Below are 23,032 nucleotides of genomic sequence, written 5' to 3' on the forward strand. Positions count from 1 at the left end.
CAGTGTTCCCTGAGAAACATTAACAGTCAATTAAAAAACAGCCAGGCTATGTTGTGAGAGATAATGGGAAAGGAATTTCCTGTCATAATGGGTGAGATGAGGCCACAAAGGCAATCCAATAGGCACCGCTTGACAGAACAATAAAAATAAAACAACCTTGTATTTTTAAAATGCTACATATATTCTGATTGCACAAATTCTCATTGTCCCAGTTTTGCAATCGAGTTTGACTACTATGAACAATTTTCTGATGCATACAGAAAACATTACCCAGGCATTCAAATCTTGAAACACAGAAATTACAGCACTTCTTAAAAAGGAAAATGAGTCTTTACTATTGTGATTTGTCATTTACTTGAGAATGAATAAAACTTACTAGACTTTACAAACAAATGTTTAAAAAAAATTACCCAACTATATTTGATTAACTGAAGTAACATTTTTGTGCATTTTATTCACCTTTCAGTTGAATACTATATATTCAAGTCATTGCTATCCTGTGGTTTGTGTGAATAAAGTGCAAGGCCTATCTCTGAATTATTACTGACAGTTTCCATTCCCAGGATGCAGGGCAGAAAATCCACAAATGATTCAGGTGAATTAAAGCTGAGACCAATGCCAATTCTCTGACTGTCAGTCCATCTGTTCTATCACAGGACTAAAACGAACAAGATCATTAAGGAACTGAAAGGACATACCAATTGAGTCCTGAAACTGAGTGTCTAGTTCCGTGATTTACTGTAATCAATCAGAGAGCAGACTAGTGTCCTTGTACAGATTGCAGTCACCTCAGTTAACCTCAGATTGGCATTTCTCATTTTAAAAGCAGCTTGGTTGATACATAATTTGTATACTGTAGAATATACTCATTTAAAATATACAATGCCATGTTTTTTAGGATAATTACAAAGCTATACAACAATCACTGTAATTTCAATACCTTTATGTAGAACATATTCTTTACACCTGAAGGTATGACCCTAAACTGATGGAAAAAAAGAAGAAAAAAGGCGGGGGGGTGTTACCAAACAAAGGGTCCGAGGGGGGGGCAATACTTGGCCCACCCAGGGATGCCAAAAACTGCTACAGAAAACAGGGGCCCCTCCCAAGGACGATACACTAATATCTATAGGGCTCTTCTGTCCGCCGCCAATTGGAAAGACATCTCTCAATGCCAGAGATTTGTGAAAAGGAAACAAAATGTTTATTTAATGCTATTCAGGCCTAATGCCTTCCTTAAAATATTAAAGTCTTTAAGGGTATACACCTACACACACACACAGCGCGCTCCCTTCTCCCACTGTCCCAACTCCGGGTACCGTAAATCAGGAAAAGAGCACACGTCCGTTTTCAGGTCGCTGGCACGTGAGCTGTGTCGCCTGCCTGTCCAGGCAGGATCTCCAAGTAATCCAAAGTCATGTGGCACCTTTCACTGGCAAGAGTTCTTTGTACCAAGTTCCAGTCAAAGTCTCTCCTGCTTTCCAGGCCACTCAGCCAAAGGGAGCACGCCAAAGCTGCGTGGGCCTCTTCTACCAAAGCCGCACTCCACCAAAAGCGCGTCTTTCTTCTTCACCTAGCCGCAGGGATCTCCATTCTGGCAAAGCTGCGTGGTCTTCCCTTTCACCTGGCCAAGAGGGGGTCTGCACTCTGCTGAAACCGCATGGCTCTCCCTCCTAATGGCTACAGGGGTCTACATCTTTCCAAAACAGTGGCTCTCCCCCTCACCTGGCCAAGAGGGGGTTCCTCACTCTGCTAAAGCCACATAGCTCTCTCGAAGGCCCGCTCTCAGAGAAGCAGCTCCCAATTCCCAATTCCAGCCTGGTTAGCCGCCACTCACTTCTCCCTGGCCCAAAACTTGGCCACAGCTATTTAACATATCTATGAAACCAGTTAAAGGTTATAGATATGTTCAATGACCATTCCAGAGGTTAGCTGCAAAACTGTTGCTATGCAAAACAGCTCCAGATGGCCCTGCTCCATTCGTCCCTTCCCCCAACTGACACCTTGGGGGGGCGGGGGGGATGAGGATATCTTAATATTTTCTCCAATATCCCTGTACACTTTGAGTTCTGGACACCATTCCAAATCTTTTCTGGGCCCCCCCTTGGCTGCACCCTGTATTGGGGCGGGGGGGGGGGCGAGAAAGAGCAAAGAAGAGACAGTTGAAAGAAGGAAGGAAAAAAAGCTGCATACAAAGACTTCTGTTTTAAAGAGTAAAAAACAATGCTCACAAAATTGAAAACCCTGGAAAGATAAATCAGTAAATTTTTTTAAATGGGTATTTCCTCACTTCATTCTAGATGATTATATCTTTCTTTCCTTTTGCACTATTTTTATTAATTATTAATTAGTCATTTAATGGGCAAATGATTCCAAGAAAAGGGCTTCATAAATGAACAGTGCTCCTGCAACACAGAACTGAGGCAGCTTGCTTCCTTCTTGTCTCTGCAAATCATGGAAGTCACTTTTAACTGAGAGTGGTTAGACTCATTCCATGTTACCTCAAGAAATTTTGAAATAATAAAAATATTTTTTCATTCTTACTGTAATACTCAGTTTCAGGACTCCATTGGTATGTCCTCTCAGTTATTATCAATCTTGTGCTTTTCGGCCCTATGATGGAAGAGATGGACTGACAATAAAAAAAAAAAGGCATCACTTGCAGCTTTCATTTACCTAGACTTATCTGCTCCTTCTTCTCAAAAGGCATATTCCAATTCTTCTAGTCTTTCCTTTTCCAATCGCAAACACCTTTTTCTCTGTCAATTCTACAATGACAAAGGATTTGGACAGATGCTAACATTTCCTCTAAACTTAGCTTTTCTTTGAAATTTGCTAGGGCAGCAGAATAAGTTACATTCTCCAATTATCAAGGGACTTTCAAAAAGCCAACTCCCAGGAATTATCATTAAACTTTTCAGTATCTGGGCTACATTTCACAGACAGATATATACAGTCCTGCAGTTTTTTGAGATAAAGTTGCTTTATTACTTAGATGAAATAGATTTTATCGGACATCATTCTAGCTAGCTCTGAGACATAGAAACCCTATATAGTAGGCTTCACATTATAACCTTTTTTAAAAGTCCCCAAAATGTGCCCTTTCCTCTTATCTGTGAAATACAGTTTCCTTAGATTCACTCCTCATTCTAGCAAAGACTCCAAAGGACTATATGGAAAAAAATTCCTGAGATCATATTAATCTACAGTAAGAAATTTTAGTTATTTGTAAACTAATTCTGAAATTGAGAAATGAAATGAGATCCTTATTTAGAATTCTTAAATAATGTTAAAAAGCATCTTTCTCCATTCCAAGATTTTAAGACTTATCCCACATGATAACATATTTACTCTGGATATAACATTATTCCATAAAACTAAAAATTATAATTTGTTACGAAGGAGTTGAAAGGGACCCTCAGACACCATCTAATTATTCTGTTATAATTATAATTCTGTTATTCTGTTTTATAATTTTATTTCTTTTTACTTGTTCGTTCATTCATTCATTCATTCATTCTTTTCAGGGGAGAGCATCAACACAATTCCCCACTACCACAAATTATGCACGGGAGGTTCCCACATTTGGGGAAATCCTGGGGGTCCGCACATCCCGAGAACAGGGAATGAGTAAGCTTCACCCTGAGAAAACCACCTTCGTGATCATGGCATCTCCTGGGCCAGGTAGATACCTGTTTTATAATTTCAAAGCAGTCCTGCAAATTAATTCCACTTAAAAGATTCTAAATTACTCTAATTATATAAAGCTTATTTTTTGAAGAGACTGGAACTATTTTTGTCATCGCATGTTATTTTAAAATTTATATAGCTTCAATAACACAGCAACCGAAAACATGTTCCTCTTACAAACACTGTTTTAGAATAGAACAAAATGATACGTCTCTGACATATTACAAAAACTCTGTTTAATGGTTAATGGTGTTGAGTTCTCAGAGGAGCTGCCACGCTCAGATGCATTGAACTTCTCCAGCTTTTGCACTGAATGCTCTGGGAGGGGAAACATCTTGTCTTTCAAAGACTTCACTTAGCTCTCACTAAATTAAGCTCTAAAAAAGTTACAAATTAGTTTCCCAGTGAAGATTGCTGAAGTGTTATGATTTAGAGTAAGTGCCTACTGGCTAGAATCATACTGGTAAGTCAAAACTTACCTGTTTGATGGTTACACAACAACATTTCAATTAAACATAAATTTAGGCAGTTTCATGGTAAAGAAAATGACAAAGGCTTCAGTAAATTAGACATATAACAAAAACTGGTCATCAACCAGAAGCATATAAAAATCAATCAACAATTCTAAACACATTCCTTAAAAACACTAATGCTATTTTAATGCATTAAAATAAACTAAGTGTATAACAAGCAAATTGAAATTAGAACATCTCTCAGCAAATACAATAACCCATTTCTATAAGGCCATTTTCCCCAAGTAGTTTTTTTAACATTTAGTTATAATTAGTGCATGTTTTTTTAATTATACGTTTCTCTTATTAAGAGAAAATGTCAAGAAAACTGAAAATTCAACAGATACATAAAAGGGAAAAATGTCTCTCAAAAAAGAACCCATCTTTAAAAGTAGCTAACAAAGGTATCTTTTAGTCACTCATTCTCTTATTTAAACAATATTTACTTAGAATTTATATTGTGGCTGATATTATGAGTGAACAAGACTGAATCAACCTAGGCTCTGATGGAACTTACATACAATGAGGAAAAACAGACATTAGATTAAAAAAATAATAATACTTACACAGGTAATGAGAAGTGAAAAAAAGATATACAGGATGCTCTGGTAGCACATTATAAGAGAACTTTAATGAGTATGAAAACATCAAAGGGAGTTTTTCAGAGGAAGTAATGTTTCAACCAAAACTTGAAAGATGTAAGTGAAGTTTACCAAGCAAAAGGAGCATTATGCACACAGATTTGAAGGTGTGAAAACACGGCATTCAAAGAATTGAGAGTAGATCGAGAAGGGTGAAGACTGGAGAAATGGGGAAGGAGGAAAAACAGACACAGCTGAATAAGAGACAAGAAGAAAAAGACCACCAAGAAACCTGCTGCGCCTGTTAAGCCTCAGGATGGGAAACAACTGAAGTTAGCTGGAAGATATTATATCTGCATGTAAATTTGCATATTCATGTATCCATATTTTTGAAATGGATACCAGAGGAATTAAAAAGCTATTATTGTAGTTCAGGCAAATAGGATGGTAGAGAAACATAAAGCTGTCTCTGAGAAAGAGAAAAAAGTGAAAACATTATATTTAAGAGGTTAAGTAAAGGACAGGGTTTAGTATCTAAAAGTACGGGGGTAAAAAGGCTGACCAAGTGACCCCAGAATTATGATTCTAGCAGCAGTATGAGAGGCCCAGGTGGACCTGGAAGGCGACAGACTTCTAGGAAGCAGATGCAGGTCTTCCGGTCAAAGAAATGTGTTTCTCACCTGACTTGATAGAGTTTTAGATTAATTTTTAAATCGAACTTACTGATTAGGAGATCAAGTCTCATAAAAACTGAAAGATAATTGGAAACCTAGCCAAAGATCCCAAAGAGGAGAGGAAAAGCCATCATGCTTTTTGCACTTAAATGTAGAATTGGGTTAGTCATCAGTAAAAACAAAGAACTGCTATAAAATATTTATTGCAGATGAAAAGAAATGATGTAATATTTATCTGGGTTTTGCCAAATATCCATCACTTCCTTATAAAATTGGTCTAACATAAATCCCATTCCAATAGTACAGAATCACTGCAGAGGAAAGATAAATGATAATCAGGGCAAACTCTAAGATGCACTTAAAAGCAGATAGAAAATGGAAATAATCTGCAATGATAAGGTTGAATGAAAATGCTGTTATAACAATTGGTATGTATGAAATATTTAAACATCACAGCATCAGGTAGCTCTTAACTGTAGCTTTTATCTGTTAGATGGTTGAAGGGAGAGTATATATCACTCTGAGACAAACACAAAACCTCTCAGAAGGAAAATGTTTCCTAGTCTGTCTGGCGGTATTGAAGGCGAGTCATTCAATCACGCAAATTAACATCTTGCACATAAATTGATGTTCTGTCTGAAACCCAGCAGCGATTCTATAATTCAAGTCAGCAATCCCCTGGCTTGAATCGGCACAGCGAATTCGTGGAAAATACTCTAATACAGAGTTGCAGACCTATTAGCTGGAAACGTTATCAGTAACTATAAGCAGTAAAGAAGCCTCGTCTTTGGTGTAGCCAACATTTGGACACAACTGGCTAATTCCATAAAATAACAGAATTATTATTATTACTTAGAATAATAATTCTAAATAACAGAACTATAAAATTCTATAAAATAATGGCTCAAACAACGTGACCAATAAAACGGCTGAGGATACAGAACGATTATGCTTGAGATACTGACGTATGAATAACCTCTCAGGGAGACCCAGGCTGTGTCCTCAACATAAGGGCTCTGACAACATGAAGAGACCAATCCACAGTGCGGAGGAGGAGTGAACAAGTGTGAAACTGTGAGGTGTACGGGGAGATGATCAAGCATTTGAAGAGAGGAATGGAGTTGGACAGAACCCAGCTGGAGAGAATAGCCCAGCCGCCCTTATCGATGGGTGGAAATGAGAAGGAACTGACAGTTAAAACCACAGCTACAGGTAGAGGTGACATTTAACTGTCACACAGTCAATGCTTCTGAACATCGTTCATGGACACCTTTCAGGGGCTTTCTTTTTCTGAATATATTCTTCTGTACTTGAATGGGAATTTCAAGCTATAAAATGGCACTGTCTGAAAACCAGCAATTTTTATAGGTTGGTTACGTTCGTCCATAGAGCAATAACAGCAATTAATTTGATGATTTCATTGTGTTTTTTTTCATTATTTTATTTTTGTAAATAAGGCAAAAACACTGAAAAGGAAGGTTCTTTCAAACAAAACAAAACAATAGTTCCTTTCGGGCTGGTGTGACTCCGTGGACTGAGTGTCAACCTCTGAATCAAAGGGTCAGCATTTTGATTCCCAGTCAGGGCACATGCCTGGATTGTGGGCCAGGTTCCCAGTAGGGGATCATGAGAGACAACCACAACTGATATTTCTCTCCCTCTCTTTCTCCTTCCCTTCCCCTCTCTCTAAAAATAAATAAATAAAATATTTTTAAAAATATGTTCCTTAAGTCTAGGTCGTGGACTTGAGAAGGCGGCTTCAATGATGCTGTTCTAACTCCAGAAGGGCGGGCGTTTCATGCGACTCCACAGTGCCTAGAACATTGCCAGGCACATGTTGGTTGCTTAGTAAATATTTAGGAGTCAATGAATGAGTAAGTACAATCTCAGATGAGAGCTAGGCAGCACAAGTCCACACAACAACCAACAATTCCAGCAACCTTAGGTTGGAGGCTGGAACAATGCCAGTATCTGCAGTCCAAGCCCTAAGGGTTTGACGCGGGGAGAAAGAATCGAGACAAAAGTACAGAAAAAGCCAGCTCTTACAGACTGCATTCTTCTGCATCTCACATTTTTTTCTGAAAATATTAGCAATACGCATCATTAAGAACATTTATTAAGAAGCACTACGGACAAAAAATGACCAAGTTTCAGTCAGAAGGCCTGACCTAAACTGTGTCTTCAGTGTTGCGTTTGCTAAAGGTATTTAGGCAAGTCGCTGAATCCTCTGAACCTCGGTTATCTCATCTGTACAATGAGAAGAATAAATTTCTTTTACAGTCGGTCATTTTTAAGAAAAAATGAATTACTGAGTACATGTAAAAGGAGCAATTACACCAGTATTAAAGACAAAGCAAGCACTAAATAAGTAGGGGTTTTAAATATGTTAAATAATACACGTCCTTATTTCTGTATCATTAATAAATGATCACTGCCCTTATTTTTGCATCAATAAATAATCATTGGCCTTATTTCTGCATCACACTAAATGGTAGCTGCTTGTTACTGAAACAGCTTAATTGTGTACTACCAAAAACATGAGTGAACTAATAAATACGTGAGTTGGAAAAACAAATATGAAAAATTACAGGTTTTCTCAGCATTGTAGTTACCACTATTAGAAGAGGAAGGACTTGCTCAAGACCTCTTCCACACTAACTTAATGGGTTTGTGTGCAACAAAATGATAAGAGTATGACTGAGAATCTGTTAGGCTGAGAACAGCAGATTAAGTAACCAAATCACATCACATCTAGGTCTGGCAAAAGAAAGAAGCCTGTGTTTAAAAAAAAAACAAACCCTAGTGTAACTTAGGAATAAAAACAATGAAATATTTTGTTACTATTTGAAAACTTCCAAAGGTCAGGAAATAGAAAAATATTCTTTATGCCCTACTGCACAGATAGGCTTTGCACAGCTCTCTGTTTCTAGAATAAATATACAGTCATTATAAAAGCCTGACAAAGCAGAGTGTCTTCTGCTACTTTCAGAGTGGATTCAAATTATTTCCTCAGTGAGGGTTGGGGTAGAGATGAAAAGGTGCACACTTTACTTCCTTGCATCCAAATACTAAACTTTTAAATCACAGGTTATTTTCTTCAATATTGTTTATACTGCCCCTCAAAAGTGAGAATATATAATATGCTCAACCTTAATAGAGGCAACAAATTTTTCTCCCTGCTGTTAACTTTACACTTATCAGAAAACAATTTTCTGAAAGCGATTATCACTCTGTTTGAATCTAACTATTTTCTATGGTTAGTGTTGAAATACATGTCCATGTTATAACATAAAAATTGAACATTATACTAATTTTGGAAAGAATCACACAGTATAAAACAATAAAAAAGTTAACATTCTCAAAAAACAGCTTGTTTTGTTTTGAAACTACATAATGACCTTTGTCCTCTATCTTCATTCCTGATTTTTAACACTATTTCTAACATTTTAAGTATGCAGGGAATTTTAGGTTGAACCATTTCTCACCTACGCTTTGGCCTCACTGAAATGTTAAGGGAACATGATCAAGTGTTTAATTCACTTGATCTCTGCCTGATTCTCCCCTATTTCAATGAATATCTCTGACACCCCTCTGCTATGTGTATTATGGCAATTGCACTCTGCTTCCTAGAGTAACTTTTGTTCTCTCAGTGTTCTTGTCGTGTCTCTTCAATCAGAGTGGGGGAATGGGAGGACACACTGAAGAAACAGCAACTTTGGGAGCTGAGTTCCCCGATTCTCCTCATCACTGCCAATCATCTGAACACCTAAGGGTTTTTAATTCAAGCTCACATCCTCACTGTCCTGAGCTCTGTGGTCAGGATAAACAGGGCTCTGCAGCTTTAAATACCTCAATATTCCTCTGCTGTGGTCCAACGAAGCAACTAGTTATGTATCCCCAGACTCGTTGCTTGTCCAAGACTCGGGGGAACCTGCATCTGTGAGTGCGGAGGGTTCTTGGCACCACTCCCACCTTCAGTTAACAGTTCTCCCCGGTGCTTCGCAGTTGTAGCTTCCTTCTCAAATCTGACACTGTACCCTTTTCTGGAGTTCTCCTACTTCGTGGTCTACTGAGGGTCCTCTGCCTTATTTGCCAGCATAATTCTGAATTGAATTATATATATTTAATTTGTGTCCTATCCAGAGATTTGGCATTGTAAGTAGGATATTACTGTGTATGCTTGGTTTATCATAAGGGATAGAGAATCTATAATTTTTTTCTAAAATATAACAATATCGAGTATAAGCTTAAATTATAAAAAGAGATACCAAAGGCTCTTAATAATCTCATTAACCTGAAAACTTACCACTGGTATTTGCCTTATTGTTATAGGGCACAGAACTAATGTACTTTTGTTTTACTATCTCAAAGTGCTGTTTTCATCTTTTCTAATGAAAAAAAATTAGATGTTTATCTTGGAGTCCCCCCTATAATGTTACACATACTAGAAAACATGCAAATAAAACTATGAAATTGAGTATTAGATAGGAGAAGAGAGGAGTTAAGGAATCTGGAAGGACTGAAATGTGAGGAGGAAGAGAGGCATAAAAGTGTGGGAGAAGATGAAATACGAAACACGTCAAGCATAGAGCTGAATGTCAGATTGTCTCAGGAGATGACATGGGAATACTGACTAGGTATTTGATGTATTTGGATTAAAATACTTTCTCTCACTTTAATGCGTGTCTTCTTCATGCTGCCGAGTGTAGTGGATAAAATAAGGACTCTACCTGGGTTCTAATCCTATCTTTGCAACTTGACCTTGGGCAAGCTTAGTTCACCTCTTTGTGCCTCAATAGTCTCATCTGTAAACTACTTCAAAATTTCCCCATGAGCTAGACAGTTTAGAACTGTGTTCATTTGTAGAGACAGTTCAGAACAGTGCCTAACATAAAACTATACAACATGTAACATTGGCCATTATGATTAATATTATTAATGTGGCTAAATATCCCATGGCAGTTTTTTAATATCTACTTAGAGGTTTAAAAAATGTCTGGAGTAGAGAGAAAGCCCATAAACTCCAAACAGACAGATTTTCTAGTAAAATTTCACGTCTATAGTACTAATTAAGTCAAATTTTGCATAGGATAAGTCATTTAAAATATTTTTGGGATAGTCTTAACCAAATGATATAAGGAATGTAAACTTGCTTGGAAAAAGTATAAATCTCTACTGAGATGAGCAAAATGTAAGCTTATGCTCCTTTTATATGATAATTATTATCTATTTTTCTTATAAAATAACTAACCAAGAAATTTATTTCCAGTATATACATTACTTGAGTATCTTCTAAATGAATTTCAAATAAAGAGGGTCTGACTACTTTACAGTCATTAACAAGTCATATGTTTGCATTTTGAACTATCCTTAAACAGCAATACTTTTCTATTCCATCCTAGGTCAGGGTTAGCAAATAATTGTATTGATGAAGCAAAGTAAACAATTCTATTTAAGCAATTATCAAAACTTGAAGGAAAAAAAAGACTTTCATAAAACTGTCAAATGATTCCCCCTATTGTAGGAAGGCATTGATTACCCTGTATTATCTCTTGGTAACTCCAAAACCAGGGAATAGCCTAATGCACCATGATATTATCCAGTATGTGTCAATGGAATGGTGGTTTAATATTCTGAAACTTGGTAGAAATTAAACAGGAGAACATGCAAATATGTTCTGTTCTCCAGCACAACCCTTAGATATGTAAAGTAGATTTAATATTAAGGCTCTAACTTTGCATTCCAGGAACCTAAATACCACTCATGGCTTAGGAATTAGTAAAATCTGCATAGGAATGTTGTGTCTAATCACCTTACATAAGGCAACCTGGTATTGCGGATGACAACTTACATAAAAGGATCCAAATCGGTGATTTATTAAACTGCTCATGCACCGATAGTTTTCAAAATCAAGTAAGAAATGCTTTGTAATTTATTTAATAAGTCTAATTTATGTCCTATTTTATGTCCAAAAGTAATCATCTTTTTCCCCGATTTACTAAATATCTAATTAACTATACAAAGATGTACAATCCATATCCCCATATATATTTCAAGATATTTTATAAAATACCTGGCTCGGGTGGTATAACTCTTTATTCACTTACAGCTCCTTTGCCTCCTATGTCAAAAAGACACCCAATCCTAGAAATCAATTACACTTTTTAAAAATACTATGCTATAAAATTCTACTTCAGATACATTTTTTTATGTGTTAAAATTTACCCCAATAAAGCATTTTTTCTGGTTACAAAAGTAGTATATACTTCAATGACCTTTAAAAATTAGTTAATGCCCTGGTTAGTGTGGCTCAGTGAATTGAGTGCTGGCCTGCAAATCACAGGGTCACGGGTTCCATTCCCAGTCAGGGCACATGACTGGGTTGTGAGCCAGGTCCCAAGTACAAGGCATGTGAGAGGCAATCACACACTGATGTTTCTTTCCCTCTCTCCTTGCCTTCCCCTCTGTGTATTAAATAAATAAAATCTTTTAAAAATTACTTAAGGAGAATAAAATTCAAATCACCTAGAAAAAGCCACTGCTAACATTTAGGTGCATTTACTTTCAGAATTTAGTACTGAAGTAGTCAGGTCAGGTGTATAGAGTATTAAGATCTTACTGTAGATAAGCTGTGTATCCCAGTTTTGTTCTTTACATTATTGTTCTTTTTACTATTGTTCTTTTTGCATGTTAAATGGCTATTTCTTATGCCATTAAATATTTCTAAATGTCATTACTTCAGTCTGCATAATATTTCTTTGTTAGATACAGTAATAATGTAATTTTTTTCAAATATCTCCAAACAATTCCAGGTACCCTATATACTCTAAGAGTTCCTTACTCAACACCAGCTGTCTGTATAGACAGCTGCCTCTCGAACAGCCTGATTTGGAAGTACCGCAGCAATGCAACCTGGAACTGTCCAAACCTGAATTCCTTATCTTCTTCCCAGGTCTCTCTCTCTCTCTCATTGACACACACAGAGAGACATACACTTTCAATCTCAGCACCTATAGTGTTGGAAGCTAGTAACCTGGGCCATTACACTTGATTCCTCACTTTTCATCCTTTGCCTCTGATTTACATAAAATCCATTCCCCCTTTCCAATATACCATTATTACATTGATTTTTCTTCATTCCCACCAGCATCTCAATCTCTAAGCCTCCATTATTTCAAACCTGGATTACTGCAAACTCTCCTAGCTAGCTCTCTTTCTCCAGCATTGCTCAGTCATTCCTTATTTCCACACTGCACCCAATGTGGGTTTTGTAATCTTATTTGGTTGTTCACCTGCTTAGCTCCCTCCAGTGGCACCACACTATATTCAGGACAATGGTAAATTCCCTGCATGACCCTGTGATCTGCCCCTTTCACCTCTTCAACATCTCTCCTCTCCACCTCTTACCCAGCCCTGTGTATTCTTTATTCCAGCTTCACTGAACTGCTTTTAGTTCTTCCAGTGAACTTAGATGCTGAGAGAGTCCACTTCCTACCTCGTTCCTCCTGACTGAACATTCACCCTTAGTTTAGACATCACTTCCTTTAGGCAGCTTTCTCTAACATGCACCAAGCACAGGTTCAGGGTCCCTGCTAGGGACATCAACACTGCAGTGTACCATCCTAGAATGAGTTCAAGAGAATCTCCCCAAGATTCATCTTTACTCAGAACTTCAGAATGTGACCTTATTTGGAAATAGGATTTTAACAGATATAATCATTTCAGAATCTTGAGATCAAGCTCTGGAATTAGCATAGGCCCTAAGTCCCATGACCGATAATGTATTTATAAGAGAAGAGGACACATCCAAAGATACACAGGGAAGAAAACCATGTGAAATGGAGCCAAAGATTGGAGTTAGGCTGCACAAGTCAAGGAACGTCAGTAACTATCAGAAGCTGGAAAAAACACAGAAGAATCTCCCCTAAAGCATTGAAAGAAATGTGACCAACTGACACCTTGATTTCAGATTTCTAACCTCCAGAATTTTTGTTATTTTAAGCAGCCCAGTTTGTGGCTCTTTGTTACAGTAGCCCTAAGAAACTAATGCACCTCCCTCCCTAGACTTACTGTAATATGTTGTTACATTTCAATTCTCACTAGACTATAAGCTCTATGCAAAGCAAGAACTAATTCTATTGTTTACAACTTTATATTCACTGCTAAGTATATCAGTTGGCACATGACAGGCAATTAATAAACATGTATAAAAAACATTTTCAAAGCAGTAGATATCTATCAAAACCTAAGCAACATTATTTAATCTATGTTAAATTTACTGGCAAAATCTTTATTACTTGAGATTTACCGCATTTAGAGTTTTGTGGCTTTCAAAAGACGGTTTGGAAGAGGGGTTTTACCACACATCTATTGTTTTTACTGGTCCCACATTCACTCCCCATTCTGGACCCAGATCTTTGAAGTTTTGGGGGTATGATCATGCAGCCTCCAGAGAGCTGCGAATCAAGTGTCATGGTTCCCGGCATCGGGTAAGTAATTCAAGCTCAGCCATGCAGACTCCCTTTGTGAATGTGGGAGTAAGAGCATGAAAACCGCACTCCTGGCCCACGTTTAGCTCCGGGCAGCACACTTCACGGTCTCTCTCCACTTCCTGCTTTCTAGACCCCTGGAGCAGCTCCAGCTTGTCTTTGCTGAGAACTGTTTTGTCTGATTACCCTCTGATTCTATGAGCTAACCCACAGCCTTTTGTTTAACATGCCCAGAACTAGTTTCTGTAACTTGCAATTTAAGAATGGTAATCTTCAAACGTAGGTGTGATGACCACATAGTACAGATTGCTTGTGTAAACAGGTACTGTTTCCCAGATGGTTACCGGTTCAAAAAGTTTCCAACTTAGATTGTCAGACCACTTACTGATGAACGACACAATTTCAAATTCATGACTTGCCAATTTCCTTCTGTGAGACAGCCACTTCCATTTCCTTATGCATTGCATGTGCTAAGGAAAGGTGCGTATGCATATGAATAGGTAAGTCCTATTCTTCTCCATCATTTAATTCTGTCCTATGTATAAAAATTCTCCTTTTTAAGAACATTTTTATTAGAAATTGTTTATTTTAAAATTTTCTCAATGTAAATCATGCTCTAAAAACACATAGAACCATTTTACAAAGATGTTACTTCTAAATAAGTGAAGGCTTTGGTATGACAAACGACACTCATAGCATAGTTTACACTAGAAGACCCATAGTTCCCCATTGTGCAACACAGAAACCAACATATTCAATGAACATTACTTTGGGAGGTTTCATTATTTTGTTCAAATAGCAATTAGCTTATAAATAAAGTATTTATTACTATTGCATATTATGTAAATATACAGAACATTTTTTCCTTCATATCTCTTCATTAAATGAAAACTAATGTTATTATGACACAAGTAAAGATTTATTTGAATATTATTAATTATTAGAACACAAGTATCATTTACTTACATAGATATACTAAATGTAAATTTTAGATGTATGAACTAAGGTTAGTAAAAGCAAAATGGTTTCTTTAACTGCAATGGCTTAAAGGTTATTTTCTTTTGTATTTGAATGCAGATAAAGCGTAACAAATCTCCTGAATAGGACTGAACTTGCTCTCTCTCCACTGGGCTGTTCCCCGTAGATTCTCTGCGGACAACAGTGCTGCTAGTCTTAGCTATTGAAACAGAAGGGGCAGAAGAAATCACAGTCCTACTTCCTTTCTGCTAGGTTCTCAGCATTGCATCGAATCGTCTCATCTATTTATTCTCCTTGTTATCCTGAACGACTGCATCATCTTTCACTTTCTGCCCAACTTATTTTAATGTCCATGAAGACATATCTTTTAATAGCCTTAAAAGCTTGAAACTACATTAAGGTCACGTTTTAATCCAAACTTCCTTTAGGATCTCAAATCTAAAACCTTCTCTTTTTGTCACACTTTCTTCACCTCGTACTTCTGCACATTTACAGTGAACATACTTTTTCCTTCATCCTATCCTTCGATGTCCCAGTGTGGTTCCATAATTAGCCCATAACTTCCCCTTTCTCTTTCATTCATTTCCACCTTAGATTAGTCTGTAAGTTAAACTACTTTATTGATGCTTTAGGCCTCTTCTGCTCTGTTCAGCTCTTTCATCTTTAGTTTACATTAGTTTACAACAGATGAAAACCTATTCTGTGATGGTCATTATAGTAGAAATTCTGCTCAGTGCTTTGAATATAAAAACAAATACCCAAACACCCATTTTATAACTAGAAAAAGAAAATCCCATACAAAGGCAAGCAAAAATTAAAACATATATGGAAAATCCTATATAATTCTGTGGACCTACATTAAGGAATAACTAAAGATGAAGCTTAGATTTTTAGGACTTCAAGATCCAGATCACAAGTCTTCTTTTTCTTGAAAATGTTAAAGATAATGACATAATCCTATTATGTGACAAAAGCCACTTTGTAGGGGAAAGTTTGAGTGGGAAAAGTTCAGAGACAGTTTGACCACGTAGTGGCGATTGTGTTAGTTTCAGCAAGAGACAACCAGTCTGTAGATAGTAGGAGAAAGATTAGAGAAAAAGAGTTAAACAATACAAATATACAGAATAGAATGAAAAGATTGGTTAATCAATTTAAGAAAGAAGGAATTAAAATGTATTCTAAATTTTAAAGTTTGACTAACCAAATGAATAGTAATTCTAATCTGAGAGGTAGGAAATATAAAAGAAAGAACATAATTTTTGAAAATGTGAGAGAATCACAGGGGAAAAGGGGAAGGACTCACATGAACAAGAATAAAGGACACATGGACAATAACTAAGGTGGGGGGCGGAAATGGGAGAGAGGTGGGGAGCACTGGGGGGGCAGGGCTGGGAATACAAGACAGAAAACTGTACTTGAACAAGAATTAAATTTTTAAAAAAGGAAGAAAATGTGAGATCATGTTCCTAATCTCTGACCTGTTGAGTTTTGGCCAACCACACAGACATGTCAATCAAACGGCGGCCTCCAGAAATCTGATGGAATAGACTTCCAGTGATCTTTGTTTCCTGGTATTCAGCCTTTTTGAGACCCCTGACAACTGAATGATGCCTGGACTTACAGAATCACTTCTAAACTGTTAAAACTGCATTAGTGGTGATACATTAGTTTCAAGAGGCTCCCATAACAAATTACCACAAACCGCATGGCTTAAAACAGAAATTTTTCTCTCACAGTTCCAGAGGCCAGAGTCTGAAATCAAGGTGTCAGAGAGGCTGAATTTCCTCTGAAGGCAGTGAGGGATATTTTGTTCCTTGCTTTGTCCAGCTTCTGGTGTCTCCAGGCGATGCTTGACTTATATTTGCATCACACCAGTCCTTGCCTCTGTCCTCACACGGTCTTCTCCTCTGTGTGTGTGTCAGAAGACACGTGCCCTTGGATTTAGGACTCAGCTAGTTAATCCAGAATGATCACACTCAACACCCTTAATTTAATTACATCTGCAAAGACTCTTTTCCCAAATAATGTTATATTCACAAGTACCACAGGCTTGAACACATCTTTTTGGAAGTCACCATTCAACTCACTACAGGTGGGATGACACTACCTAGATTTGGTTAAAAAGGAATGTGGTTTCCACCACAAGTGCTCACCTTTGCTCTCTCCTAGATTGCTTGCTGTGGGAAAAGCTATCTTCCTTACAGTGAAGCAGCTCTATAGAGAGAGGTCCTCCATGGCTGTGTCTGGAGGTGGACCCTTAACCCAGATGAATTTGCAATAAACCATAGTTCTAGTTGATAGCTTGACTGCAGCATCACGACGGACCAAGAGCCAGACACAAGCTAAGCCCACAGAAGCTGTGGGACAGTACATAAGCACTGTTTTTAAGCTGCTAATTTCTAGAGTGATTTATCACACAACAATCAACATCTAATATGAAGCTCACAAAAATGTATAGGCTAGTTTAGCAATAATTAAGATAAGCCATGAAAATGGATTTAATTTTGCATTTAAGAAATATTTATGGAGTATGCTCTATAAAACAACATTAGAGTGACTTTTACTTAGATGTAAATATATATATATACATATATATATATACATATATATACACACACACATATATACATATATATGTATACAATGATATACAATGATAAATGATGGTCCCAAGAATCTTATAGTTTCAGGGAATGATAGACAAGACCAAAATGCGTTGTATGGCCGAGAAATAGAAAAGGTGTTAAGTAAGATACAAAGCACATAGAAGAAGGATCTGGTCCAGATTTCAAAAGGACTTCCTGGAGAAGTTGAATTCTTAATTTCCACAAATTTAGCTACTTATAACTATGTATTAACAAAATTCTCTTTCCTTTCAACAATGCAATATTTTAAGGCACCCCTAAGTAGTAAGGACATTTTTCTGTTCCATTACATAATATTCCTACAATAAGTTTGTCTAAGCTCTTAGGGCAAGAACGTATACCCATTTCTGGGATTGGCAAAAGGGCTAAAGCTAAATTATCTACATAGATAGTTATAAATCAAATCAGACCTTTACTTCACAGGTCATATGTTTTGTTTTGTATAACTTGTTTTTACTTCTTATTGTACTTTCACCTTAAGGAAACAAACCCAAATGACTTTAAATAGTAAATAAATGAATCCTCATTCCAGAAAAAGTCCAGCCATTAATATAATGAGAACAGCTTGTGTGACATTGATGTAAAGCTGACAGTCAAAGAGAGTGGACTGGAATGCACATGAGCGAACAACGATGACTTCACTGTACTAGTCAGTGGGGGTGGTAGACACCATTGAGTATGTTTACTGGGGCCATCACATTCACAATGGCTGAACGACGATAGCTAGTGGTGCAGGGGAGGTTACGGGCTGGAGGGACTGAGCAAAAATAAAAAAAGGACTCATGGTAATGGATAATAGTGTGGTGACTGTTGTGGGGAGGGGGTTATTAGGGGACTAAATGGTAATTGAAAAAATACAATAAAGATTAAACTTTAAAAAATTAAACAAAAACAAAATGACTGAGCTAGTAGAGCAAAGAATCTACATCAAATTTTGCATTAAGCTTGAACGTTCCTTCTTGGAAATTATTTGGATGATTCAGAAGGCTGGGGCTATGGGAAACTGGTGATTGACAGCTTCATCATGACAACATGCCTGCTCATGCATCATGTCCCCTACAGAGTTTTTTGATGAAACATCAAATCACCCAGATGACTCAGCCCCACTACACCCCAGATTTGGCATCTGCAACTTCTGACTTTTCCCAAAACTAAAATCACCTTTGAAAGGGAAGAGGCTTCAGACTGTCAGTGAGATTCAGAAAAATATGATGGGGCAGCTGATGGCGACTGGGAGAATTGTGTGAAGTCGCAAGGTGCCTACTTTGAAGGAGTCAGAGGCATCATTGTTCTATGTACAATGTTTCTTGTATCCTGAATCTTATTCTATAAATTGAATAAGATTCTATAAATTTGCTTATTCTATAAATGTCTCTGTTTTTCATACTACATGTCTGTATACCTTCTGGACAAACATCAAATAAGAAATTGCAATGAATTTTTTAATAAAAATGCTCTGAATGCTCTAGCAAAGATATGTAAAGGGAGCACAGAAAAACCCTCAGTGTTCAAAACTAAACCTACTAATTCACCAAAACCAAATTCACTTTTTTGGTATCTACTCATTTCTGTTAATGCCATCAACAGGCCCCCTTTCCTTTACCTCCCAACACTTCTACCACTGCCAAATCTCATCCACCCCCATCCTGCTCCCTGTTTTTTTTATTTATACTACTCTCACCCTGACATTTCCACTGTTTCTTGTTTAAATTACTGAAAAGTTAAAAAACATTGCTTCTTAGGGAACCTTGATCAGACTAGATGTTTGTGGGACTACCTCATCTATCGGTAACCCAGTACCTGCATCTGGATAACTCATTACCTGCATCTCTAAAGTGATTGACTACCAAAGTCAAGACTACCAACTAGTCTTTCCTTGAATATCATTCAACTGTTACACTGTCATTGTGTGTTATATTTATTTGTTTGTCACCCAAGTCTCATCCACTAAAGCATAAGCTCATCAGGGGTGAAGACTGTGTCTTCTTCACCTTTCTTTTTCTACAGTTCTTATTGTAGTGTCTTCCAAATTGCAAGTATTGAACAAACACTGCTGAAAATAAAAGAAAAAGTGTACAAATTATTCTCCCTTCCTTTGGGTTTGTTCTCTGTTCATTAGTCAAACATGCATATCATTTCCACATTAAGCCTCCGAAAGGACACGGGTCATCTTATTGTCCTACAACTGTGCCTCACCATACATATAATGCTGAAATATAAATGCCTAAGTACAAGAATATAAATCACAGGATGTATTTCCCACTGCTTTGTTGTATCTGTCCTGCCCTTCCAACTTCCTGAATACCCCTGTGCTGTCTGAGCTCTGTGCATTTGCTCCAACTTGATCCTCCCTTTAAATGGTCACCTGCCTTTAGAGTCCTACGGACCTCAAAAAGCACAACTCAAATTGTGACTCATTTGTGTCCTACAATTCCCACCCTGAAAGTATTATCATCAGCAACTGCCCTTTCTTTACACTTCTTTTTGGACACTTAGCACATTCTTACCGGTACCTAAGGGCCCAAAATATGTTTCTAAGGTTGCCATATTTTATTGAAAACTAGAAGACACAGGAAACTGTTTCTGTACCTTTCTGCACACAATTCCTAGCATCACCACCACTGCTTTGAAATAATCATAGTCCTTAGGCTTAGTGTAACAATATTTTCAATAAAGATTAGTTGAATGAATGTATAGTTGCCATCATTCACAAATGATATATTTAGAGACTGTGGGAAGATAATGCAAATATAATATTCACTCTATTCTACACTTACATTATGTTGTTCTGTAAGGCATACAGTGGTGAATATGTGAATAGAGTGTACTAATGCTTGCAACCGAAATTTAGAATCTCAATTTTTAATTTTTTCTTCCACTAGGTTTTTCTCAGGGAAATTCTTGGAATGAAAAAATATAAGTCAATGAGATAACAAACATTTTCAAAAATAACTGATGAAATGGTAACTTCTTATCACCTTCTACAGGTAATTTCAGTAATAAAAGTAAAAAGCCTTTAAAATATTATAACCATTGAACCAGGGATGCTAATTTTAGTAACTACTAATGCAAAATGAGTGATGTATATATCTCCCTATAAGCATATTATCTGAATAATAAATATACAAAATATTTTAAAATAATTTGTTCATATTAACCAATACAATAGAAACTATGAAACACTAATTCATATTATCAAATAGGACGAAAGAGATATGTTACAAAAATAATTAATTATACAAAGAATACGTATAACATTATCAACTTTGCATACAGGAAAAAACCAATGAAACAAAAATCAAATGATAGAGAACAAAATGACAGCAATTTTTGGAAAACTGGCTCATTCTTGATTTGAATTTTACAGTATTTTGCTTTTACGTATTTTACTATTTTCTTTTTAAATGTTTGGTAGAAAATAAAAGCATTTTTTAGTTTCAAAAATTTTTCCCGAAACAGCTCAAAGTAAATAAACAAATAATCACTCATTCTTACCTGGTTTTGCTGAACTTTAGTTGAAAGAAAACTGACACTTGACTTTGGTAGTTTCAGTCATGCAGTTGCCATCCAAGTTCTCTTTCAGTCACTTTCTCTCCTTCGTGTATCAGATGGAATCACAAATAACTAAAAATAAAATTAAATTGGACTTAGTGGAATGAATCAGTGATTATATTTACATGTACCTCAATTTAGAGGTTTTAATACATATTCTAAAACAAAAAGGATTTCTCTTCCAGAAGAAACAACACAAATTGTTCCTTCCCTTAATTTGGTATTTTCAAATTTACCTCTGACCTAAATTCAAAAAGTAGCAGTATTTCTTCTTACCAAATAGCAAAGGGCTTTTTTGTGAGGGGGCGGGGGGAGTGGTGGATTTGGGGGCAAATACATGAAAACATACCTGTTTTGTTCTGCCTACTCTGTAACTTTCACATAGACCACTGGTAAAGCTACACCTGTATCTTTTACTCTTTTAAATTATAGACTAAAGACAGATTTTAAATATTTTATTTCTAGCTCTTTGCATTTATACCATCTGAAAGCTAGCCTTTTCCACCTCAGACATTATTTTCTTTAGAACCCTATTTAACTCTTTGTTGACCCTATTCTTTTTTACTTTCTAACACAGAAAAAAAGAAGGGACCCTAGTTTAGGTGGCCCCAGAGGCAAACTCTGAGGTAAGAAATGAAGAAAAGAAGTTTAGGAGATTCAAGGGGAGAGAGGTGATAGGCAGAGCATTAATAACATCTATCACACAAGGCAACAATTTTAAATTTTGAATTAAAATATAAGCAGGCTATATTTTAGGGCCATTTATTGGTATTTATAATTTTAACCAAAAATGGTTATCTCCCCAGTGATGCCATCATTTAATATTAAATCATGTTATTCTCTTAGCTTTAATGGGCCATAGGGTATATAAAGGATATAACCCACTTTATCTTGCCTTGAAATGTAAAGACTGAATTTTCACATTCTTCCATCACTAGAAATAAATTTGTTCATCCTGGACAGGACATTTCAAACAAGACACAGCTAAAAGGTAATCGTAAAACTCCGTCAGGATTTGCAGAGCAATTTACGAGATCATTTTCTCTTTCTGGTCTTGGGAAGAGGGAATAAAATGAAAGGCAACATTAGTTCCTTTCCAGCACAATGGTAACTTCTCTATTTATTTCGTGCAGCTATTAGTCTCAGAAAAGGAATAAGACAACCCAAAATAACCAGATGGTTAAAAAAATTCCATAATATTATAGCAAAGTAAATATTTTCCTGAAATTATTCAACTTAATTCAACTTCACATCCCACAGATTTTATTTTTATCTCATATTGACTGAAATCCAGTCTTACTGTGGGAAATATTTTTCAACTTAGAATATTTTATGCAATGTTACTGAGTAAAGAATAGCCTAAAACACCCACATCAAAAAACAAGAATCAACTTGTGCCCATTCCATTTTTCCTTTTGCAGGAAAATGACATCTACTCTGAAGTGAATCTATTATTTCATGTCTGAGGTGATTAGATTTGGTCATATAAAAAGCATTTTAAGTATTCTTACAAAAAATGTGATGTGTTTATGAGCTGCTTTTTGAACATATTTTTATTTTAAAACATAAAATCTTGATTTCCGATTCAAACACTTTAATTTTTAGAAGGCATAACACACTCAATTTTGTGGTGTGGCCACCATTTACTATATATTCTCATGAAATTTAAAGATGTATATGAAGTTAAATGAAGCCTACCATTTCTTTAACAGGCCATTCATTTTTCCCAACAGTATTAGTTTAAGAAAAACATTATTAACATTGCAATGTGACTAAATGCTTCAATTTGTTACTGTAACACTTGTATCTTTAAATATTCCATATACAAGAAAACCAAGCTAAGCAAACAAGCTAAGCAAAAAGGTATTTCTACATCAAATGAAAGAGACCACCATCTAGAAAATGATGTTA

General features: G+C 36.4%; 1 protein-coding gene and 1 non-coding gene across 8 annotated transcripts in view; both read right to left on the bottom strand.

The window, feature by feature from the left end:
* GULP1 (GULP PTB domain containing engulfment adaptor 1) overlaps positions 1 to 23,032 on the bottom strand; it is a 226,923-nt gene that overhangs the window by 135,723 nt on the left and 68,168 nt on the right. For all 7 annotated transcript variants that reach the window (XM_037043781.1, XM_037043779.1, XM_037043782.1 and 4 more), the window contains exon 2: positions 21,065 to 21,193. The gene's annotated coding sequence lies outside the window, so the exon portion shown is untranslated. The remainder of the gene's footprint in view (positions 1 to 21,064; positions 21,194 to 23,032) is intronic.
* Positions 3,525 to 3,692, bottom strand: LOC118986072 (U1 spliceosomal RNA). The gene has a single exon (XR_005066302.1). It is a non-coding gene; the product is annotated as a U1 spliceosomal RNA (small nuclear RNA).

The sequence above is a fragment of the Sturnira hondurensis genome, unplaced genomic scaffold (genome assembly GCF_014824575.4).
Source record: "Sturnira hondurensis isolate 20B ecotype Veracruz unplaced genomic scaffold, ASM1482457v3 Scaffold0004136, whole genome shotgun sequence".
Classification (NCBI taxonomy): domain Eukaryota; kingdom Metazoa; phylum Chordata; class Mammalia; order Chiroptera; family Phyllostomidae; genus Sturnira; species Sturnira hondurensis.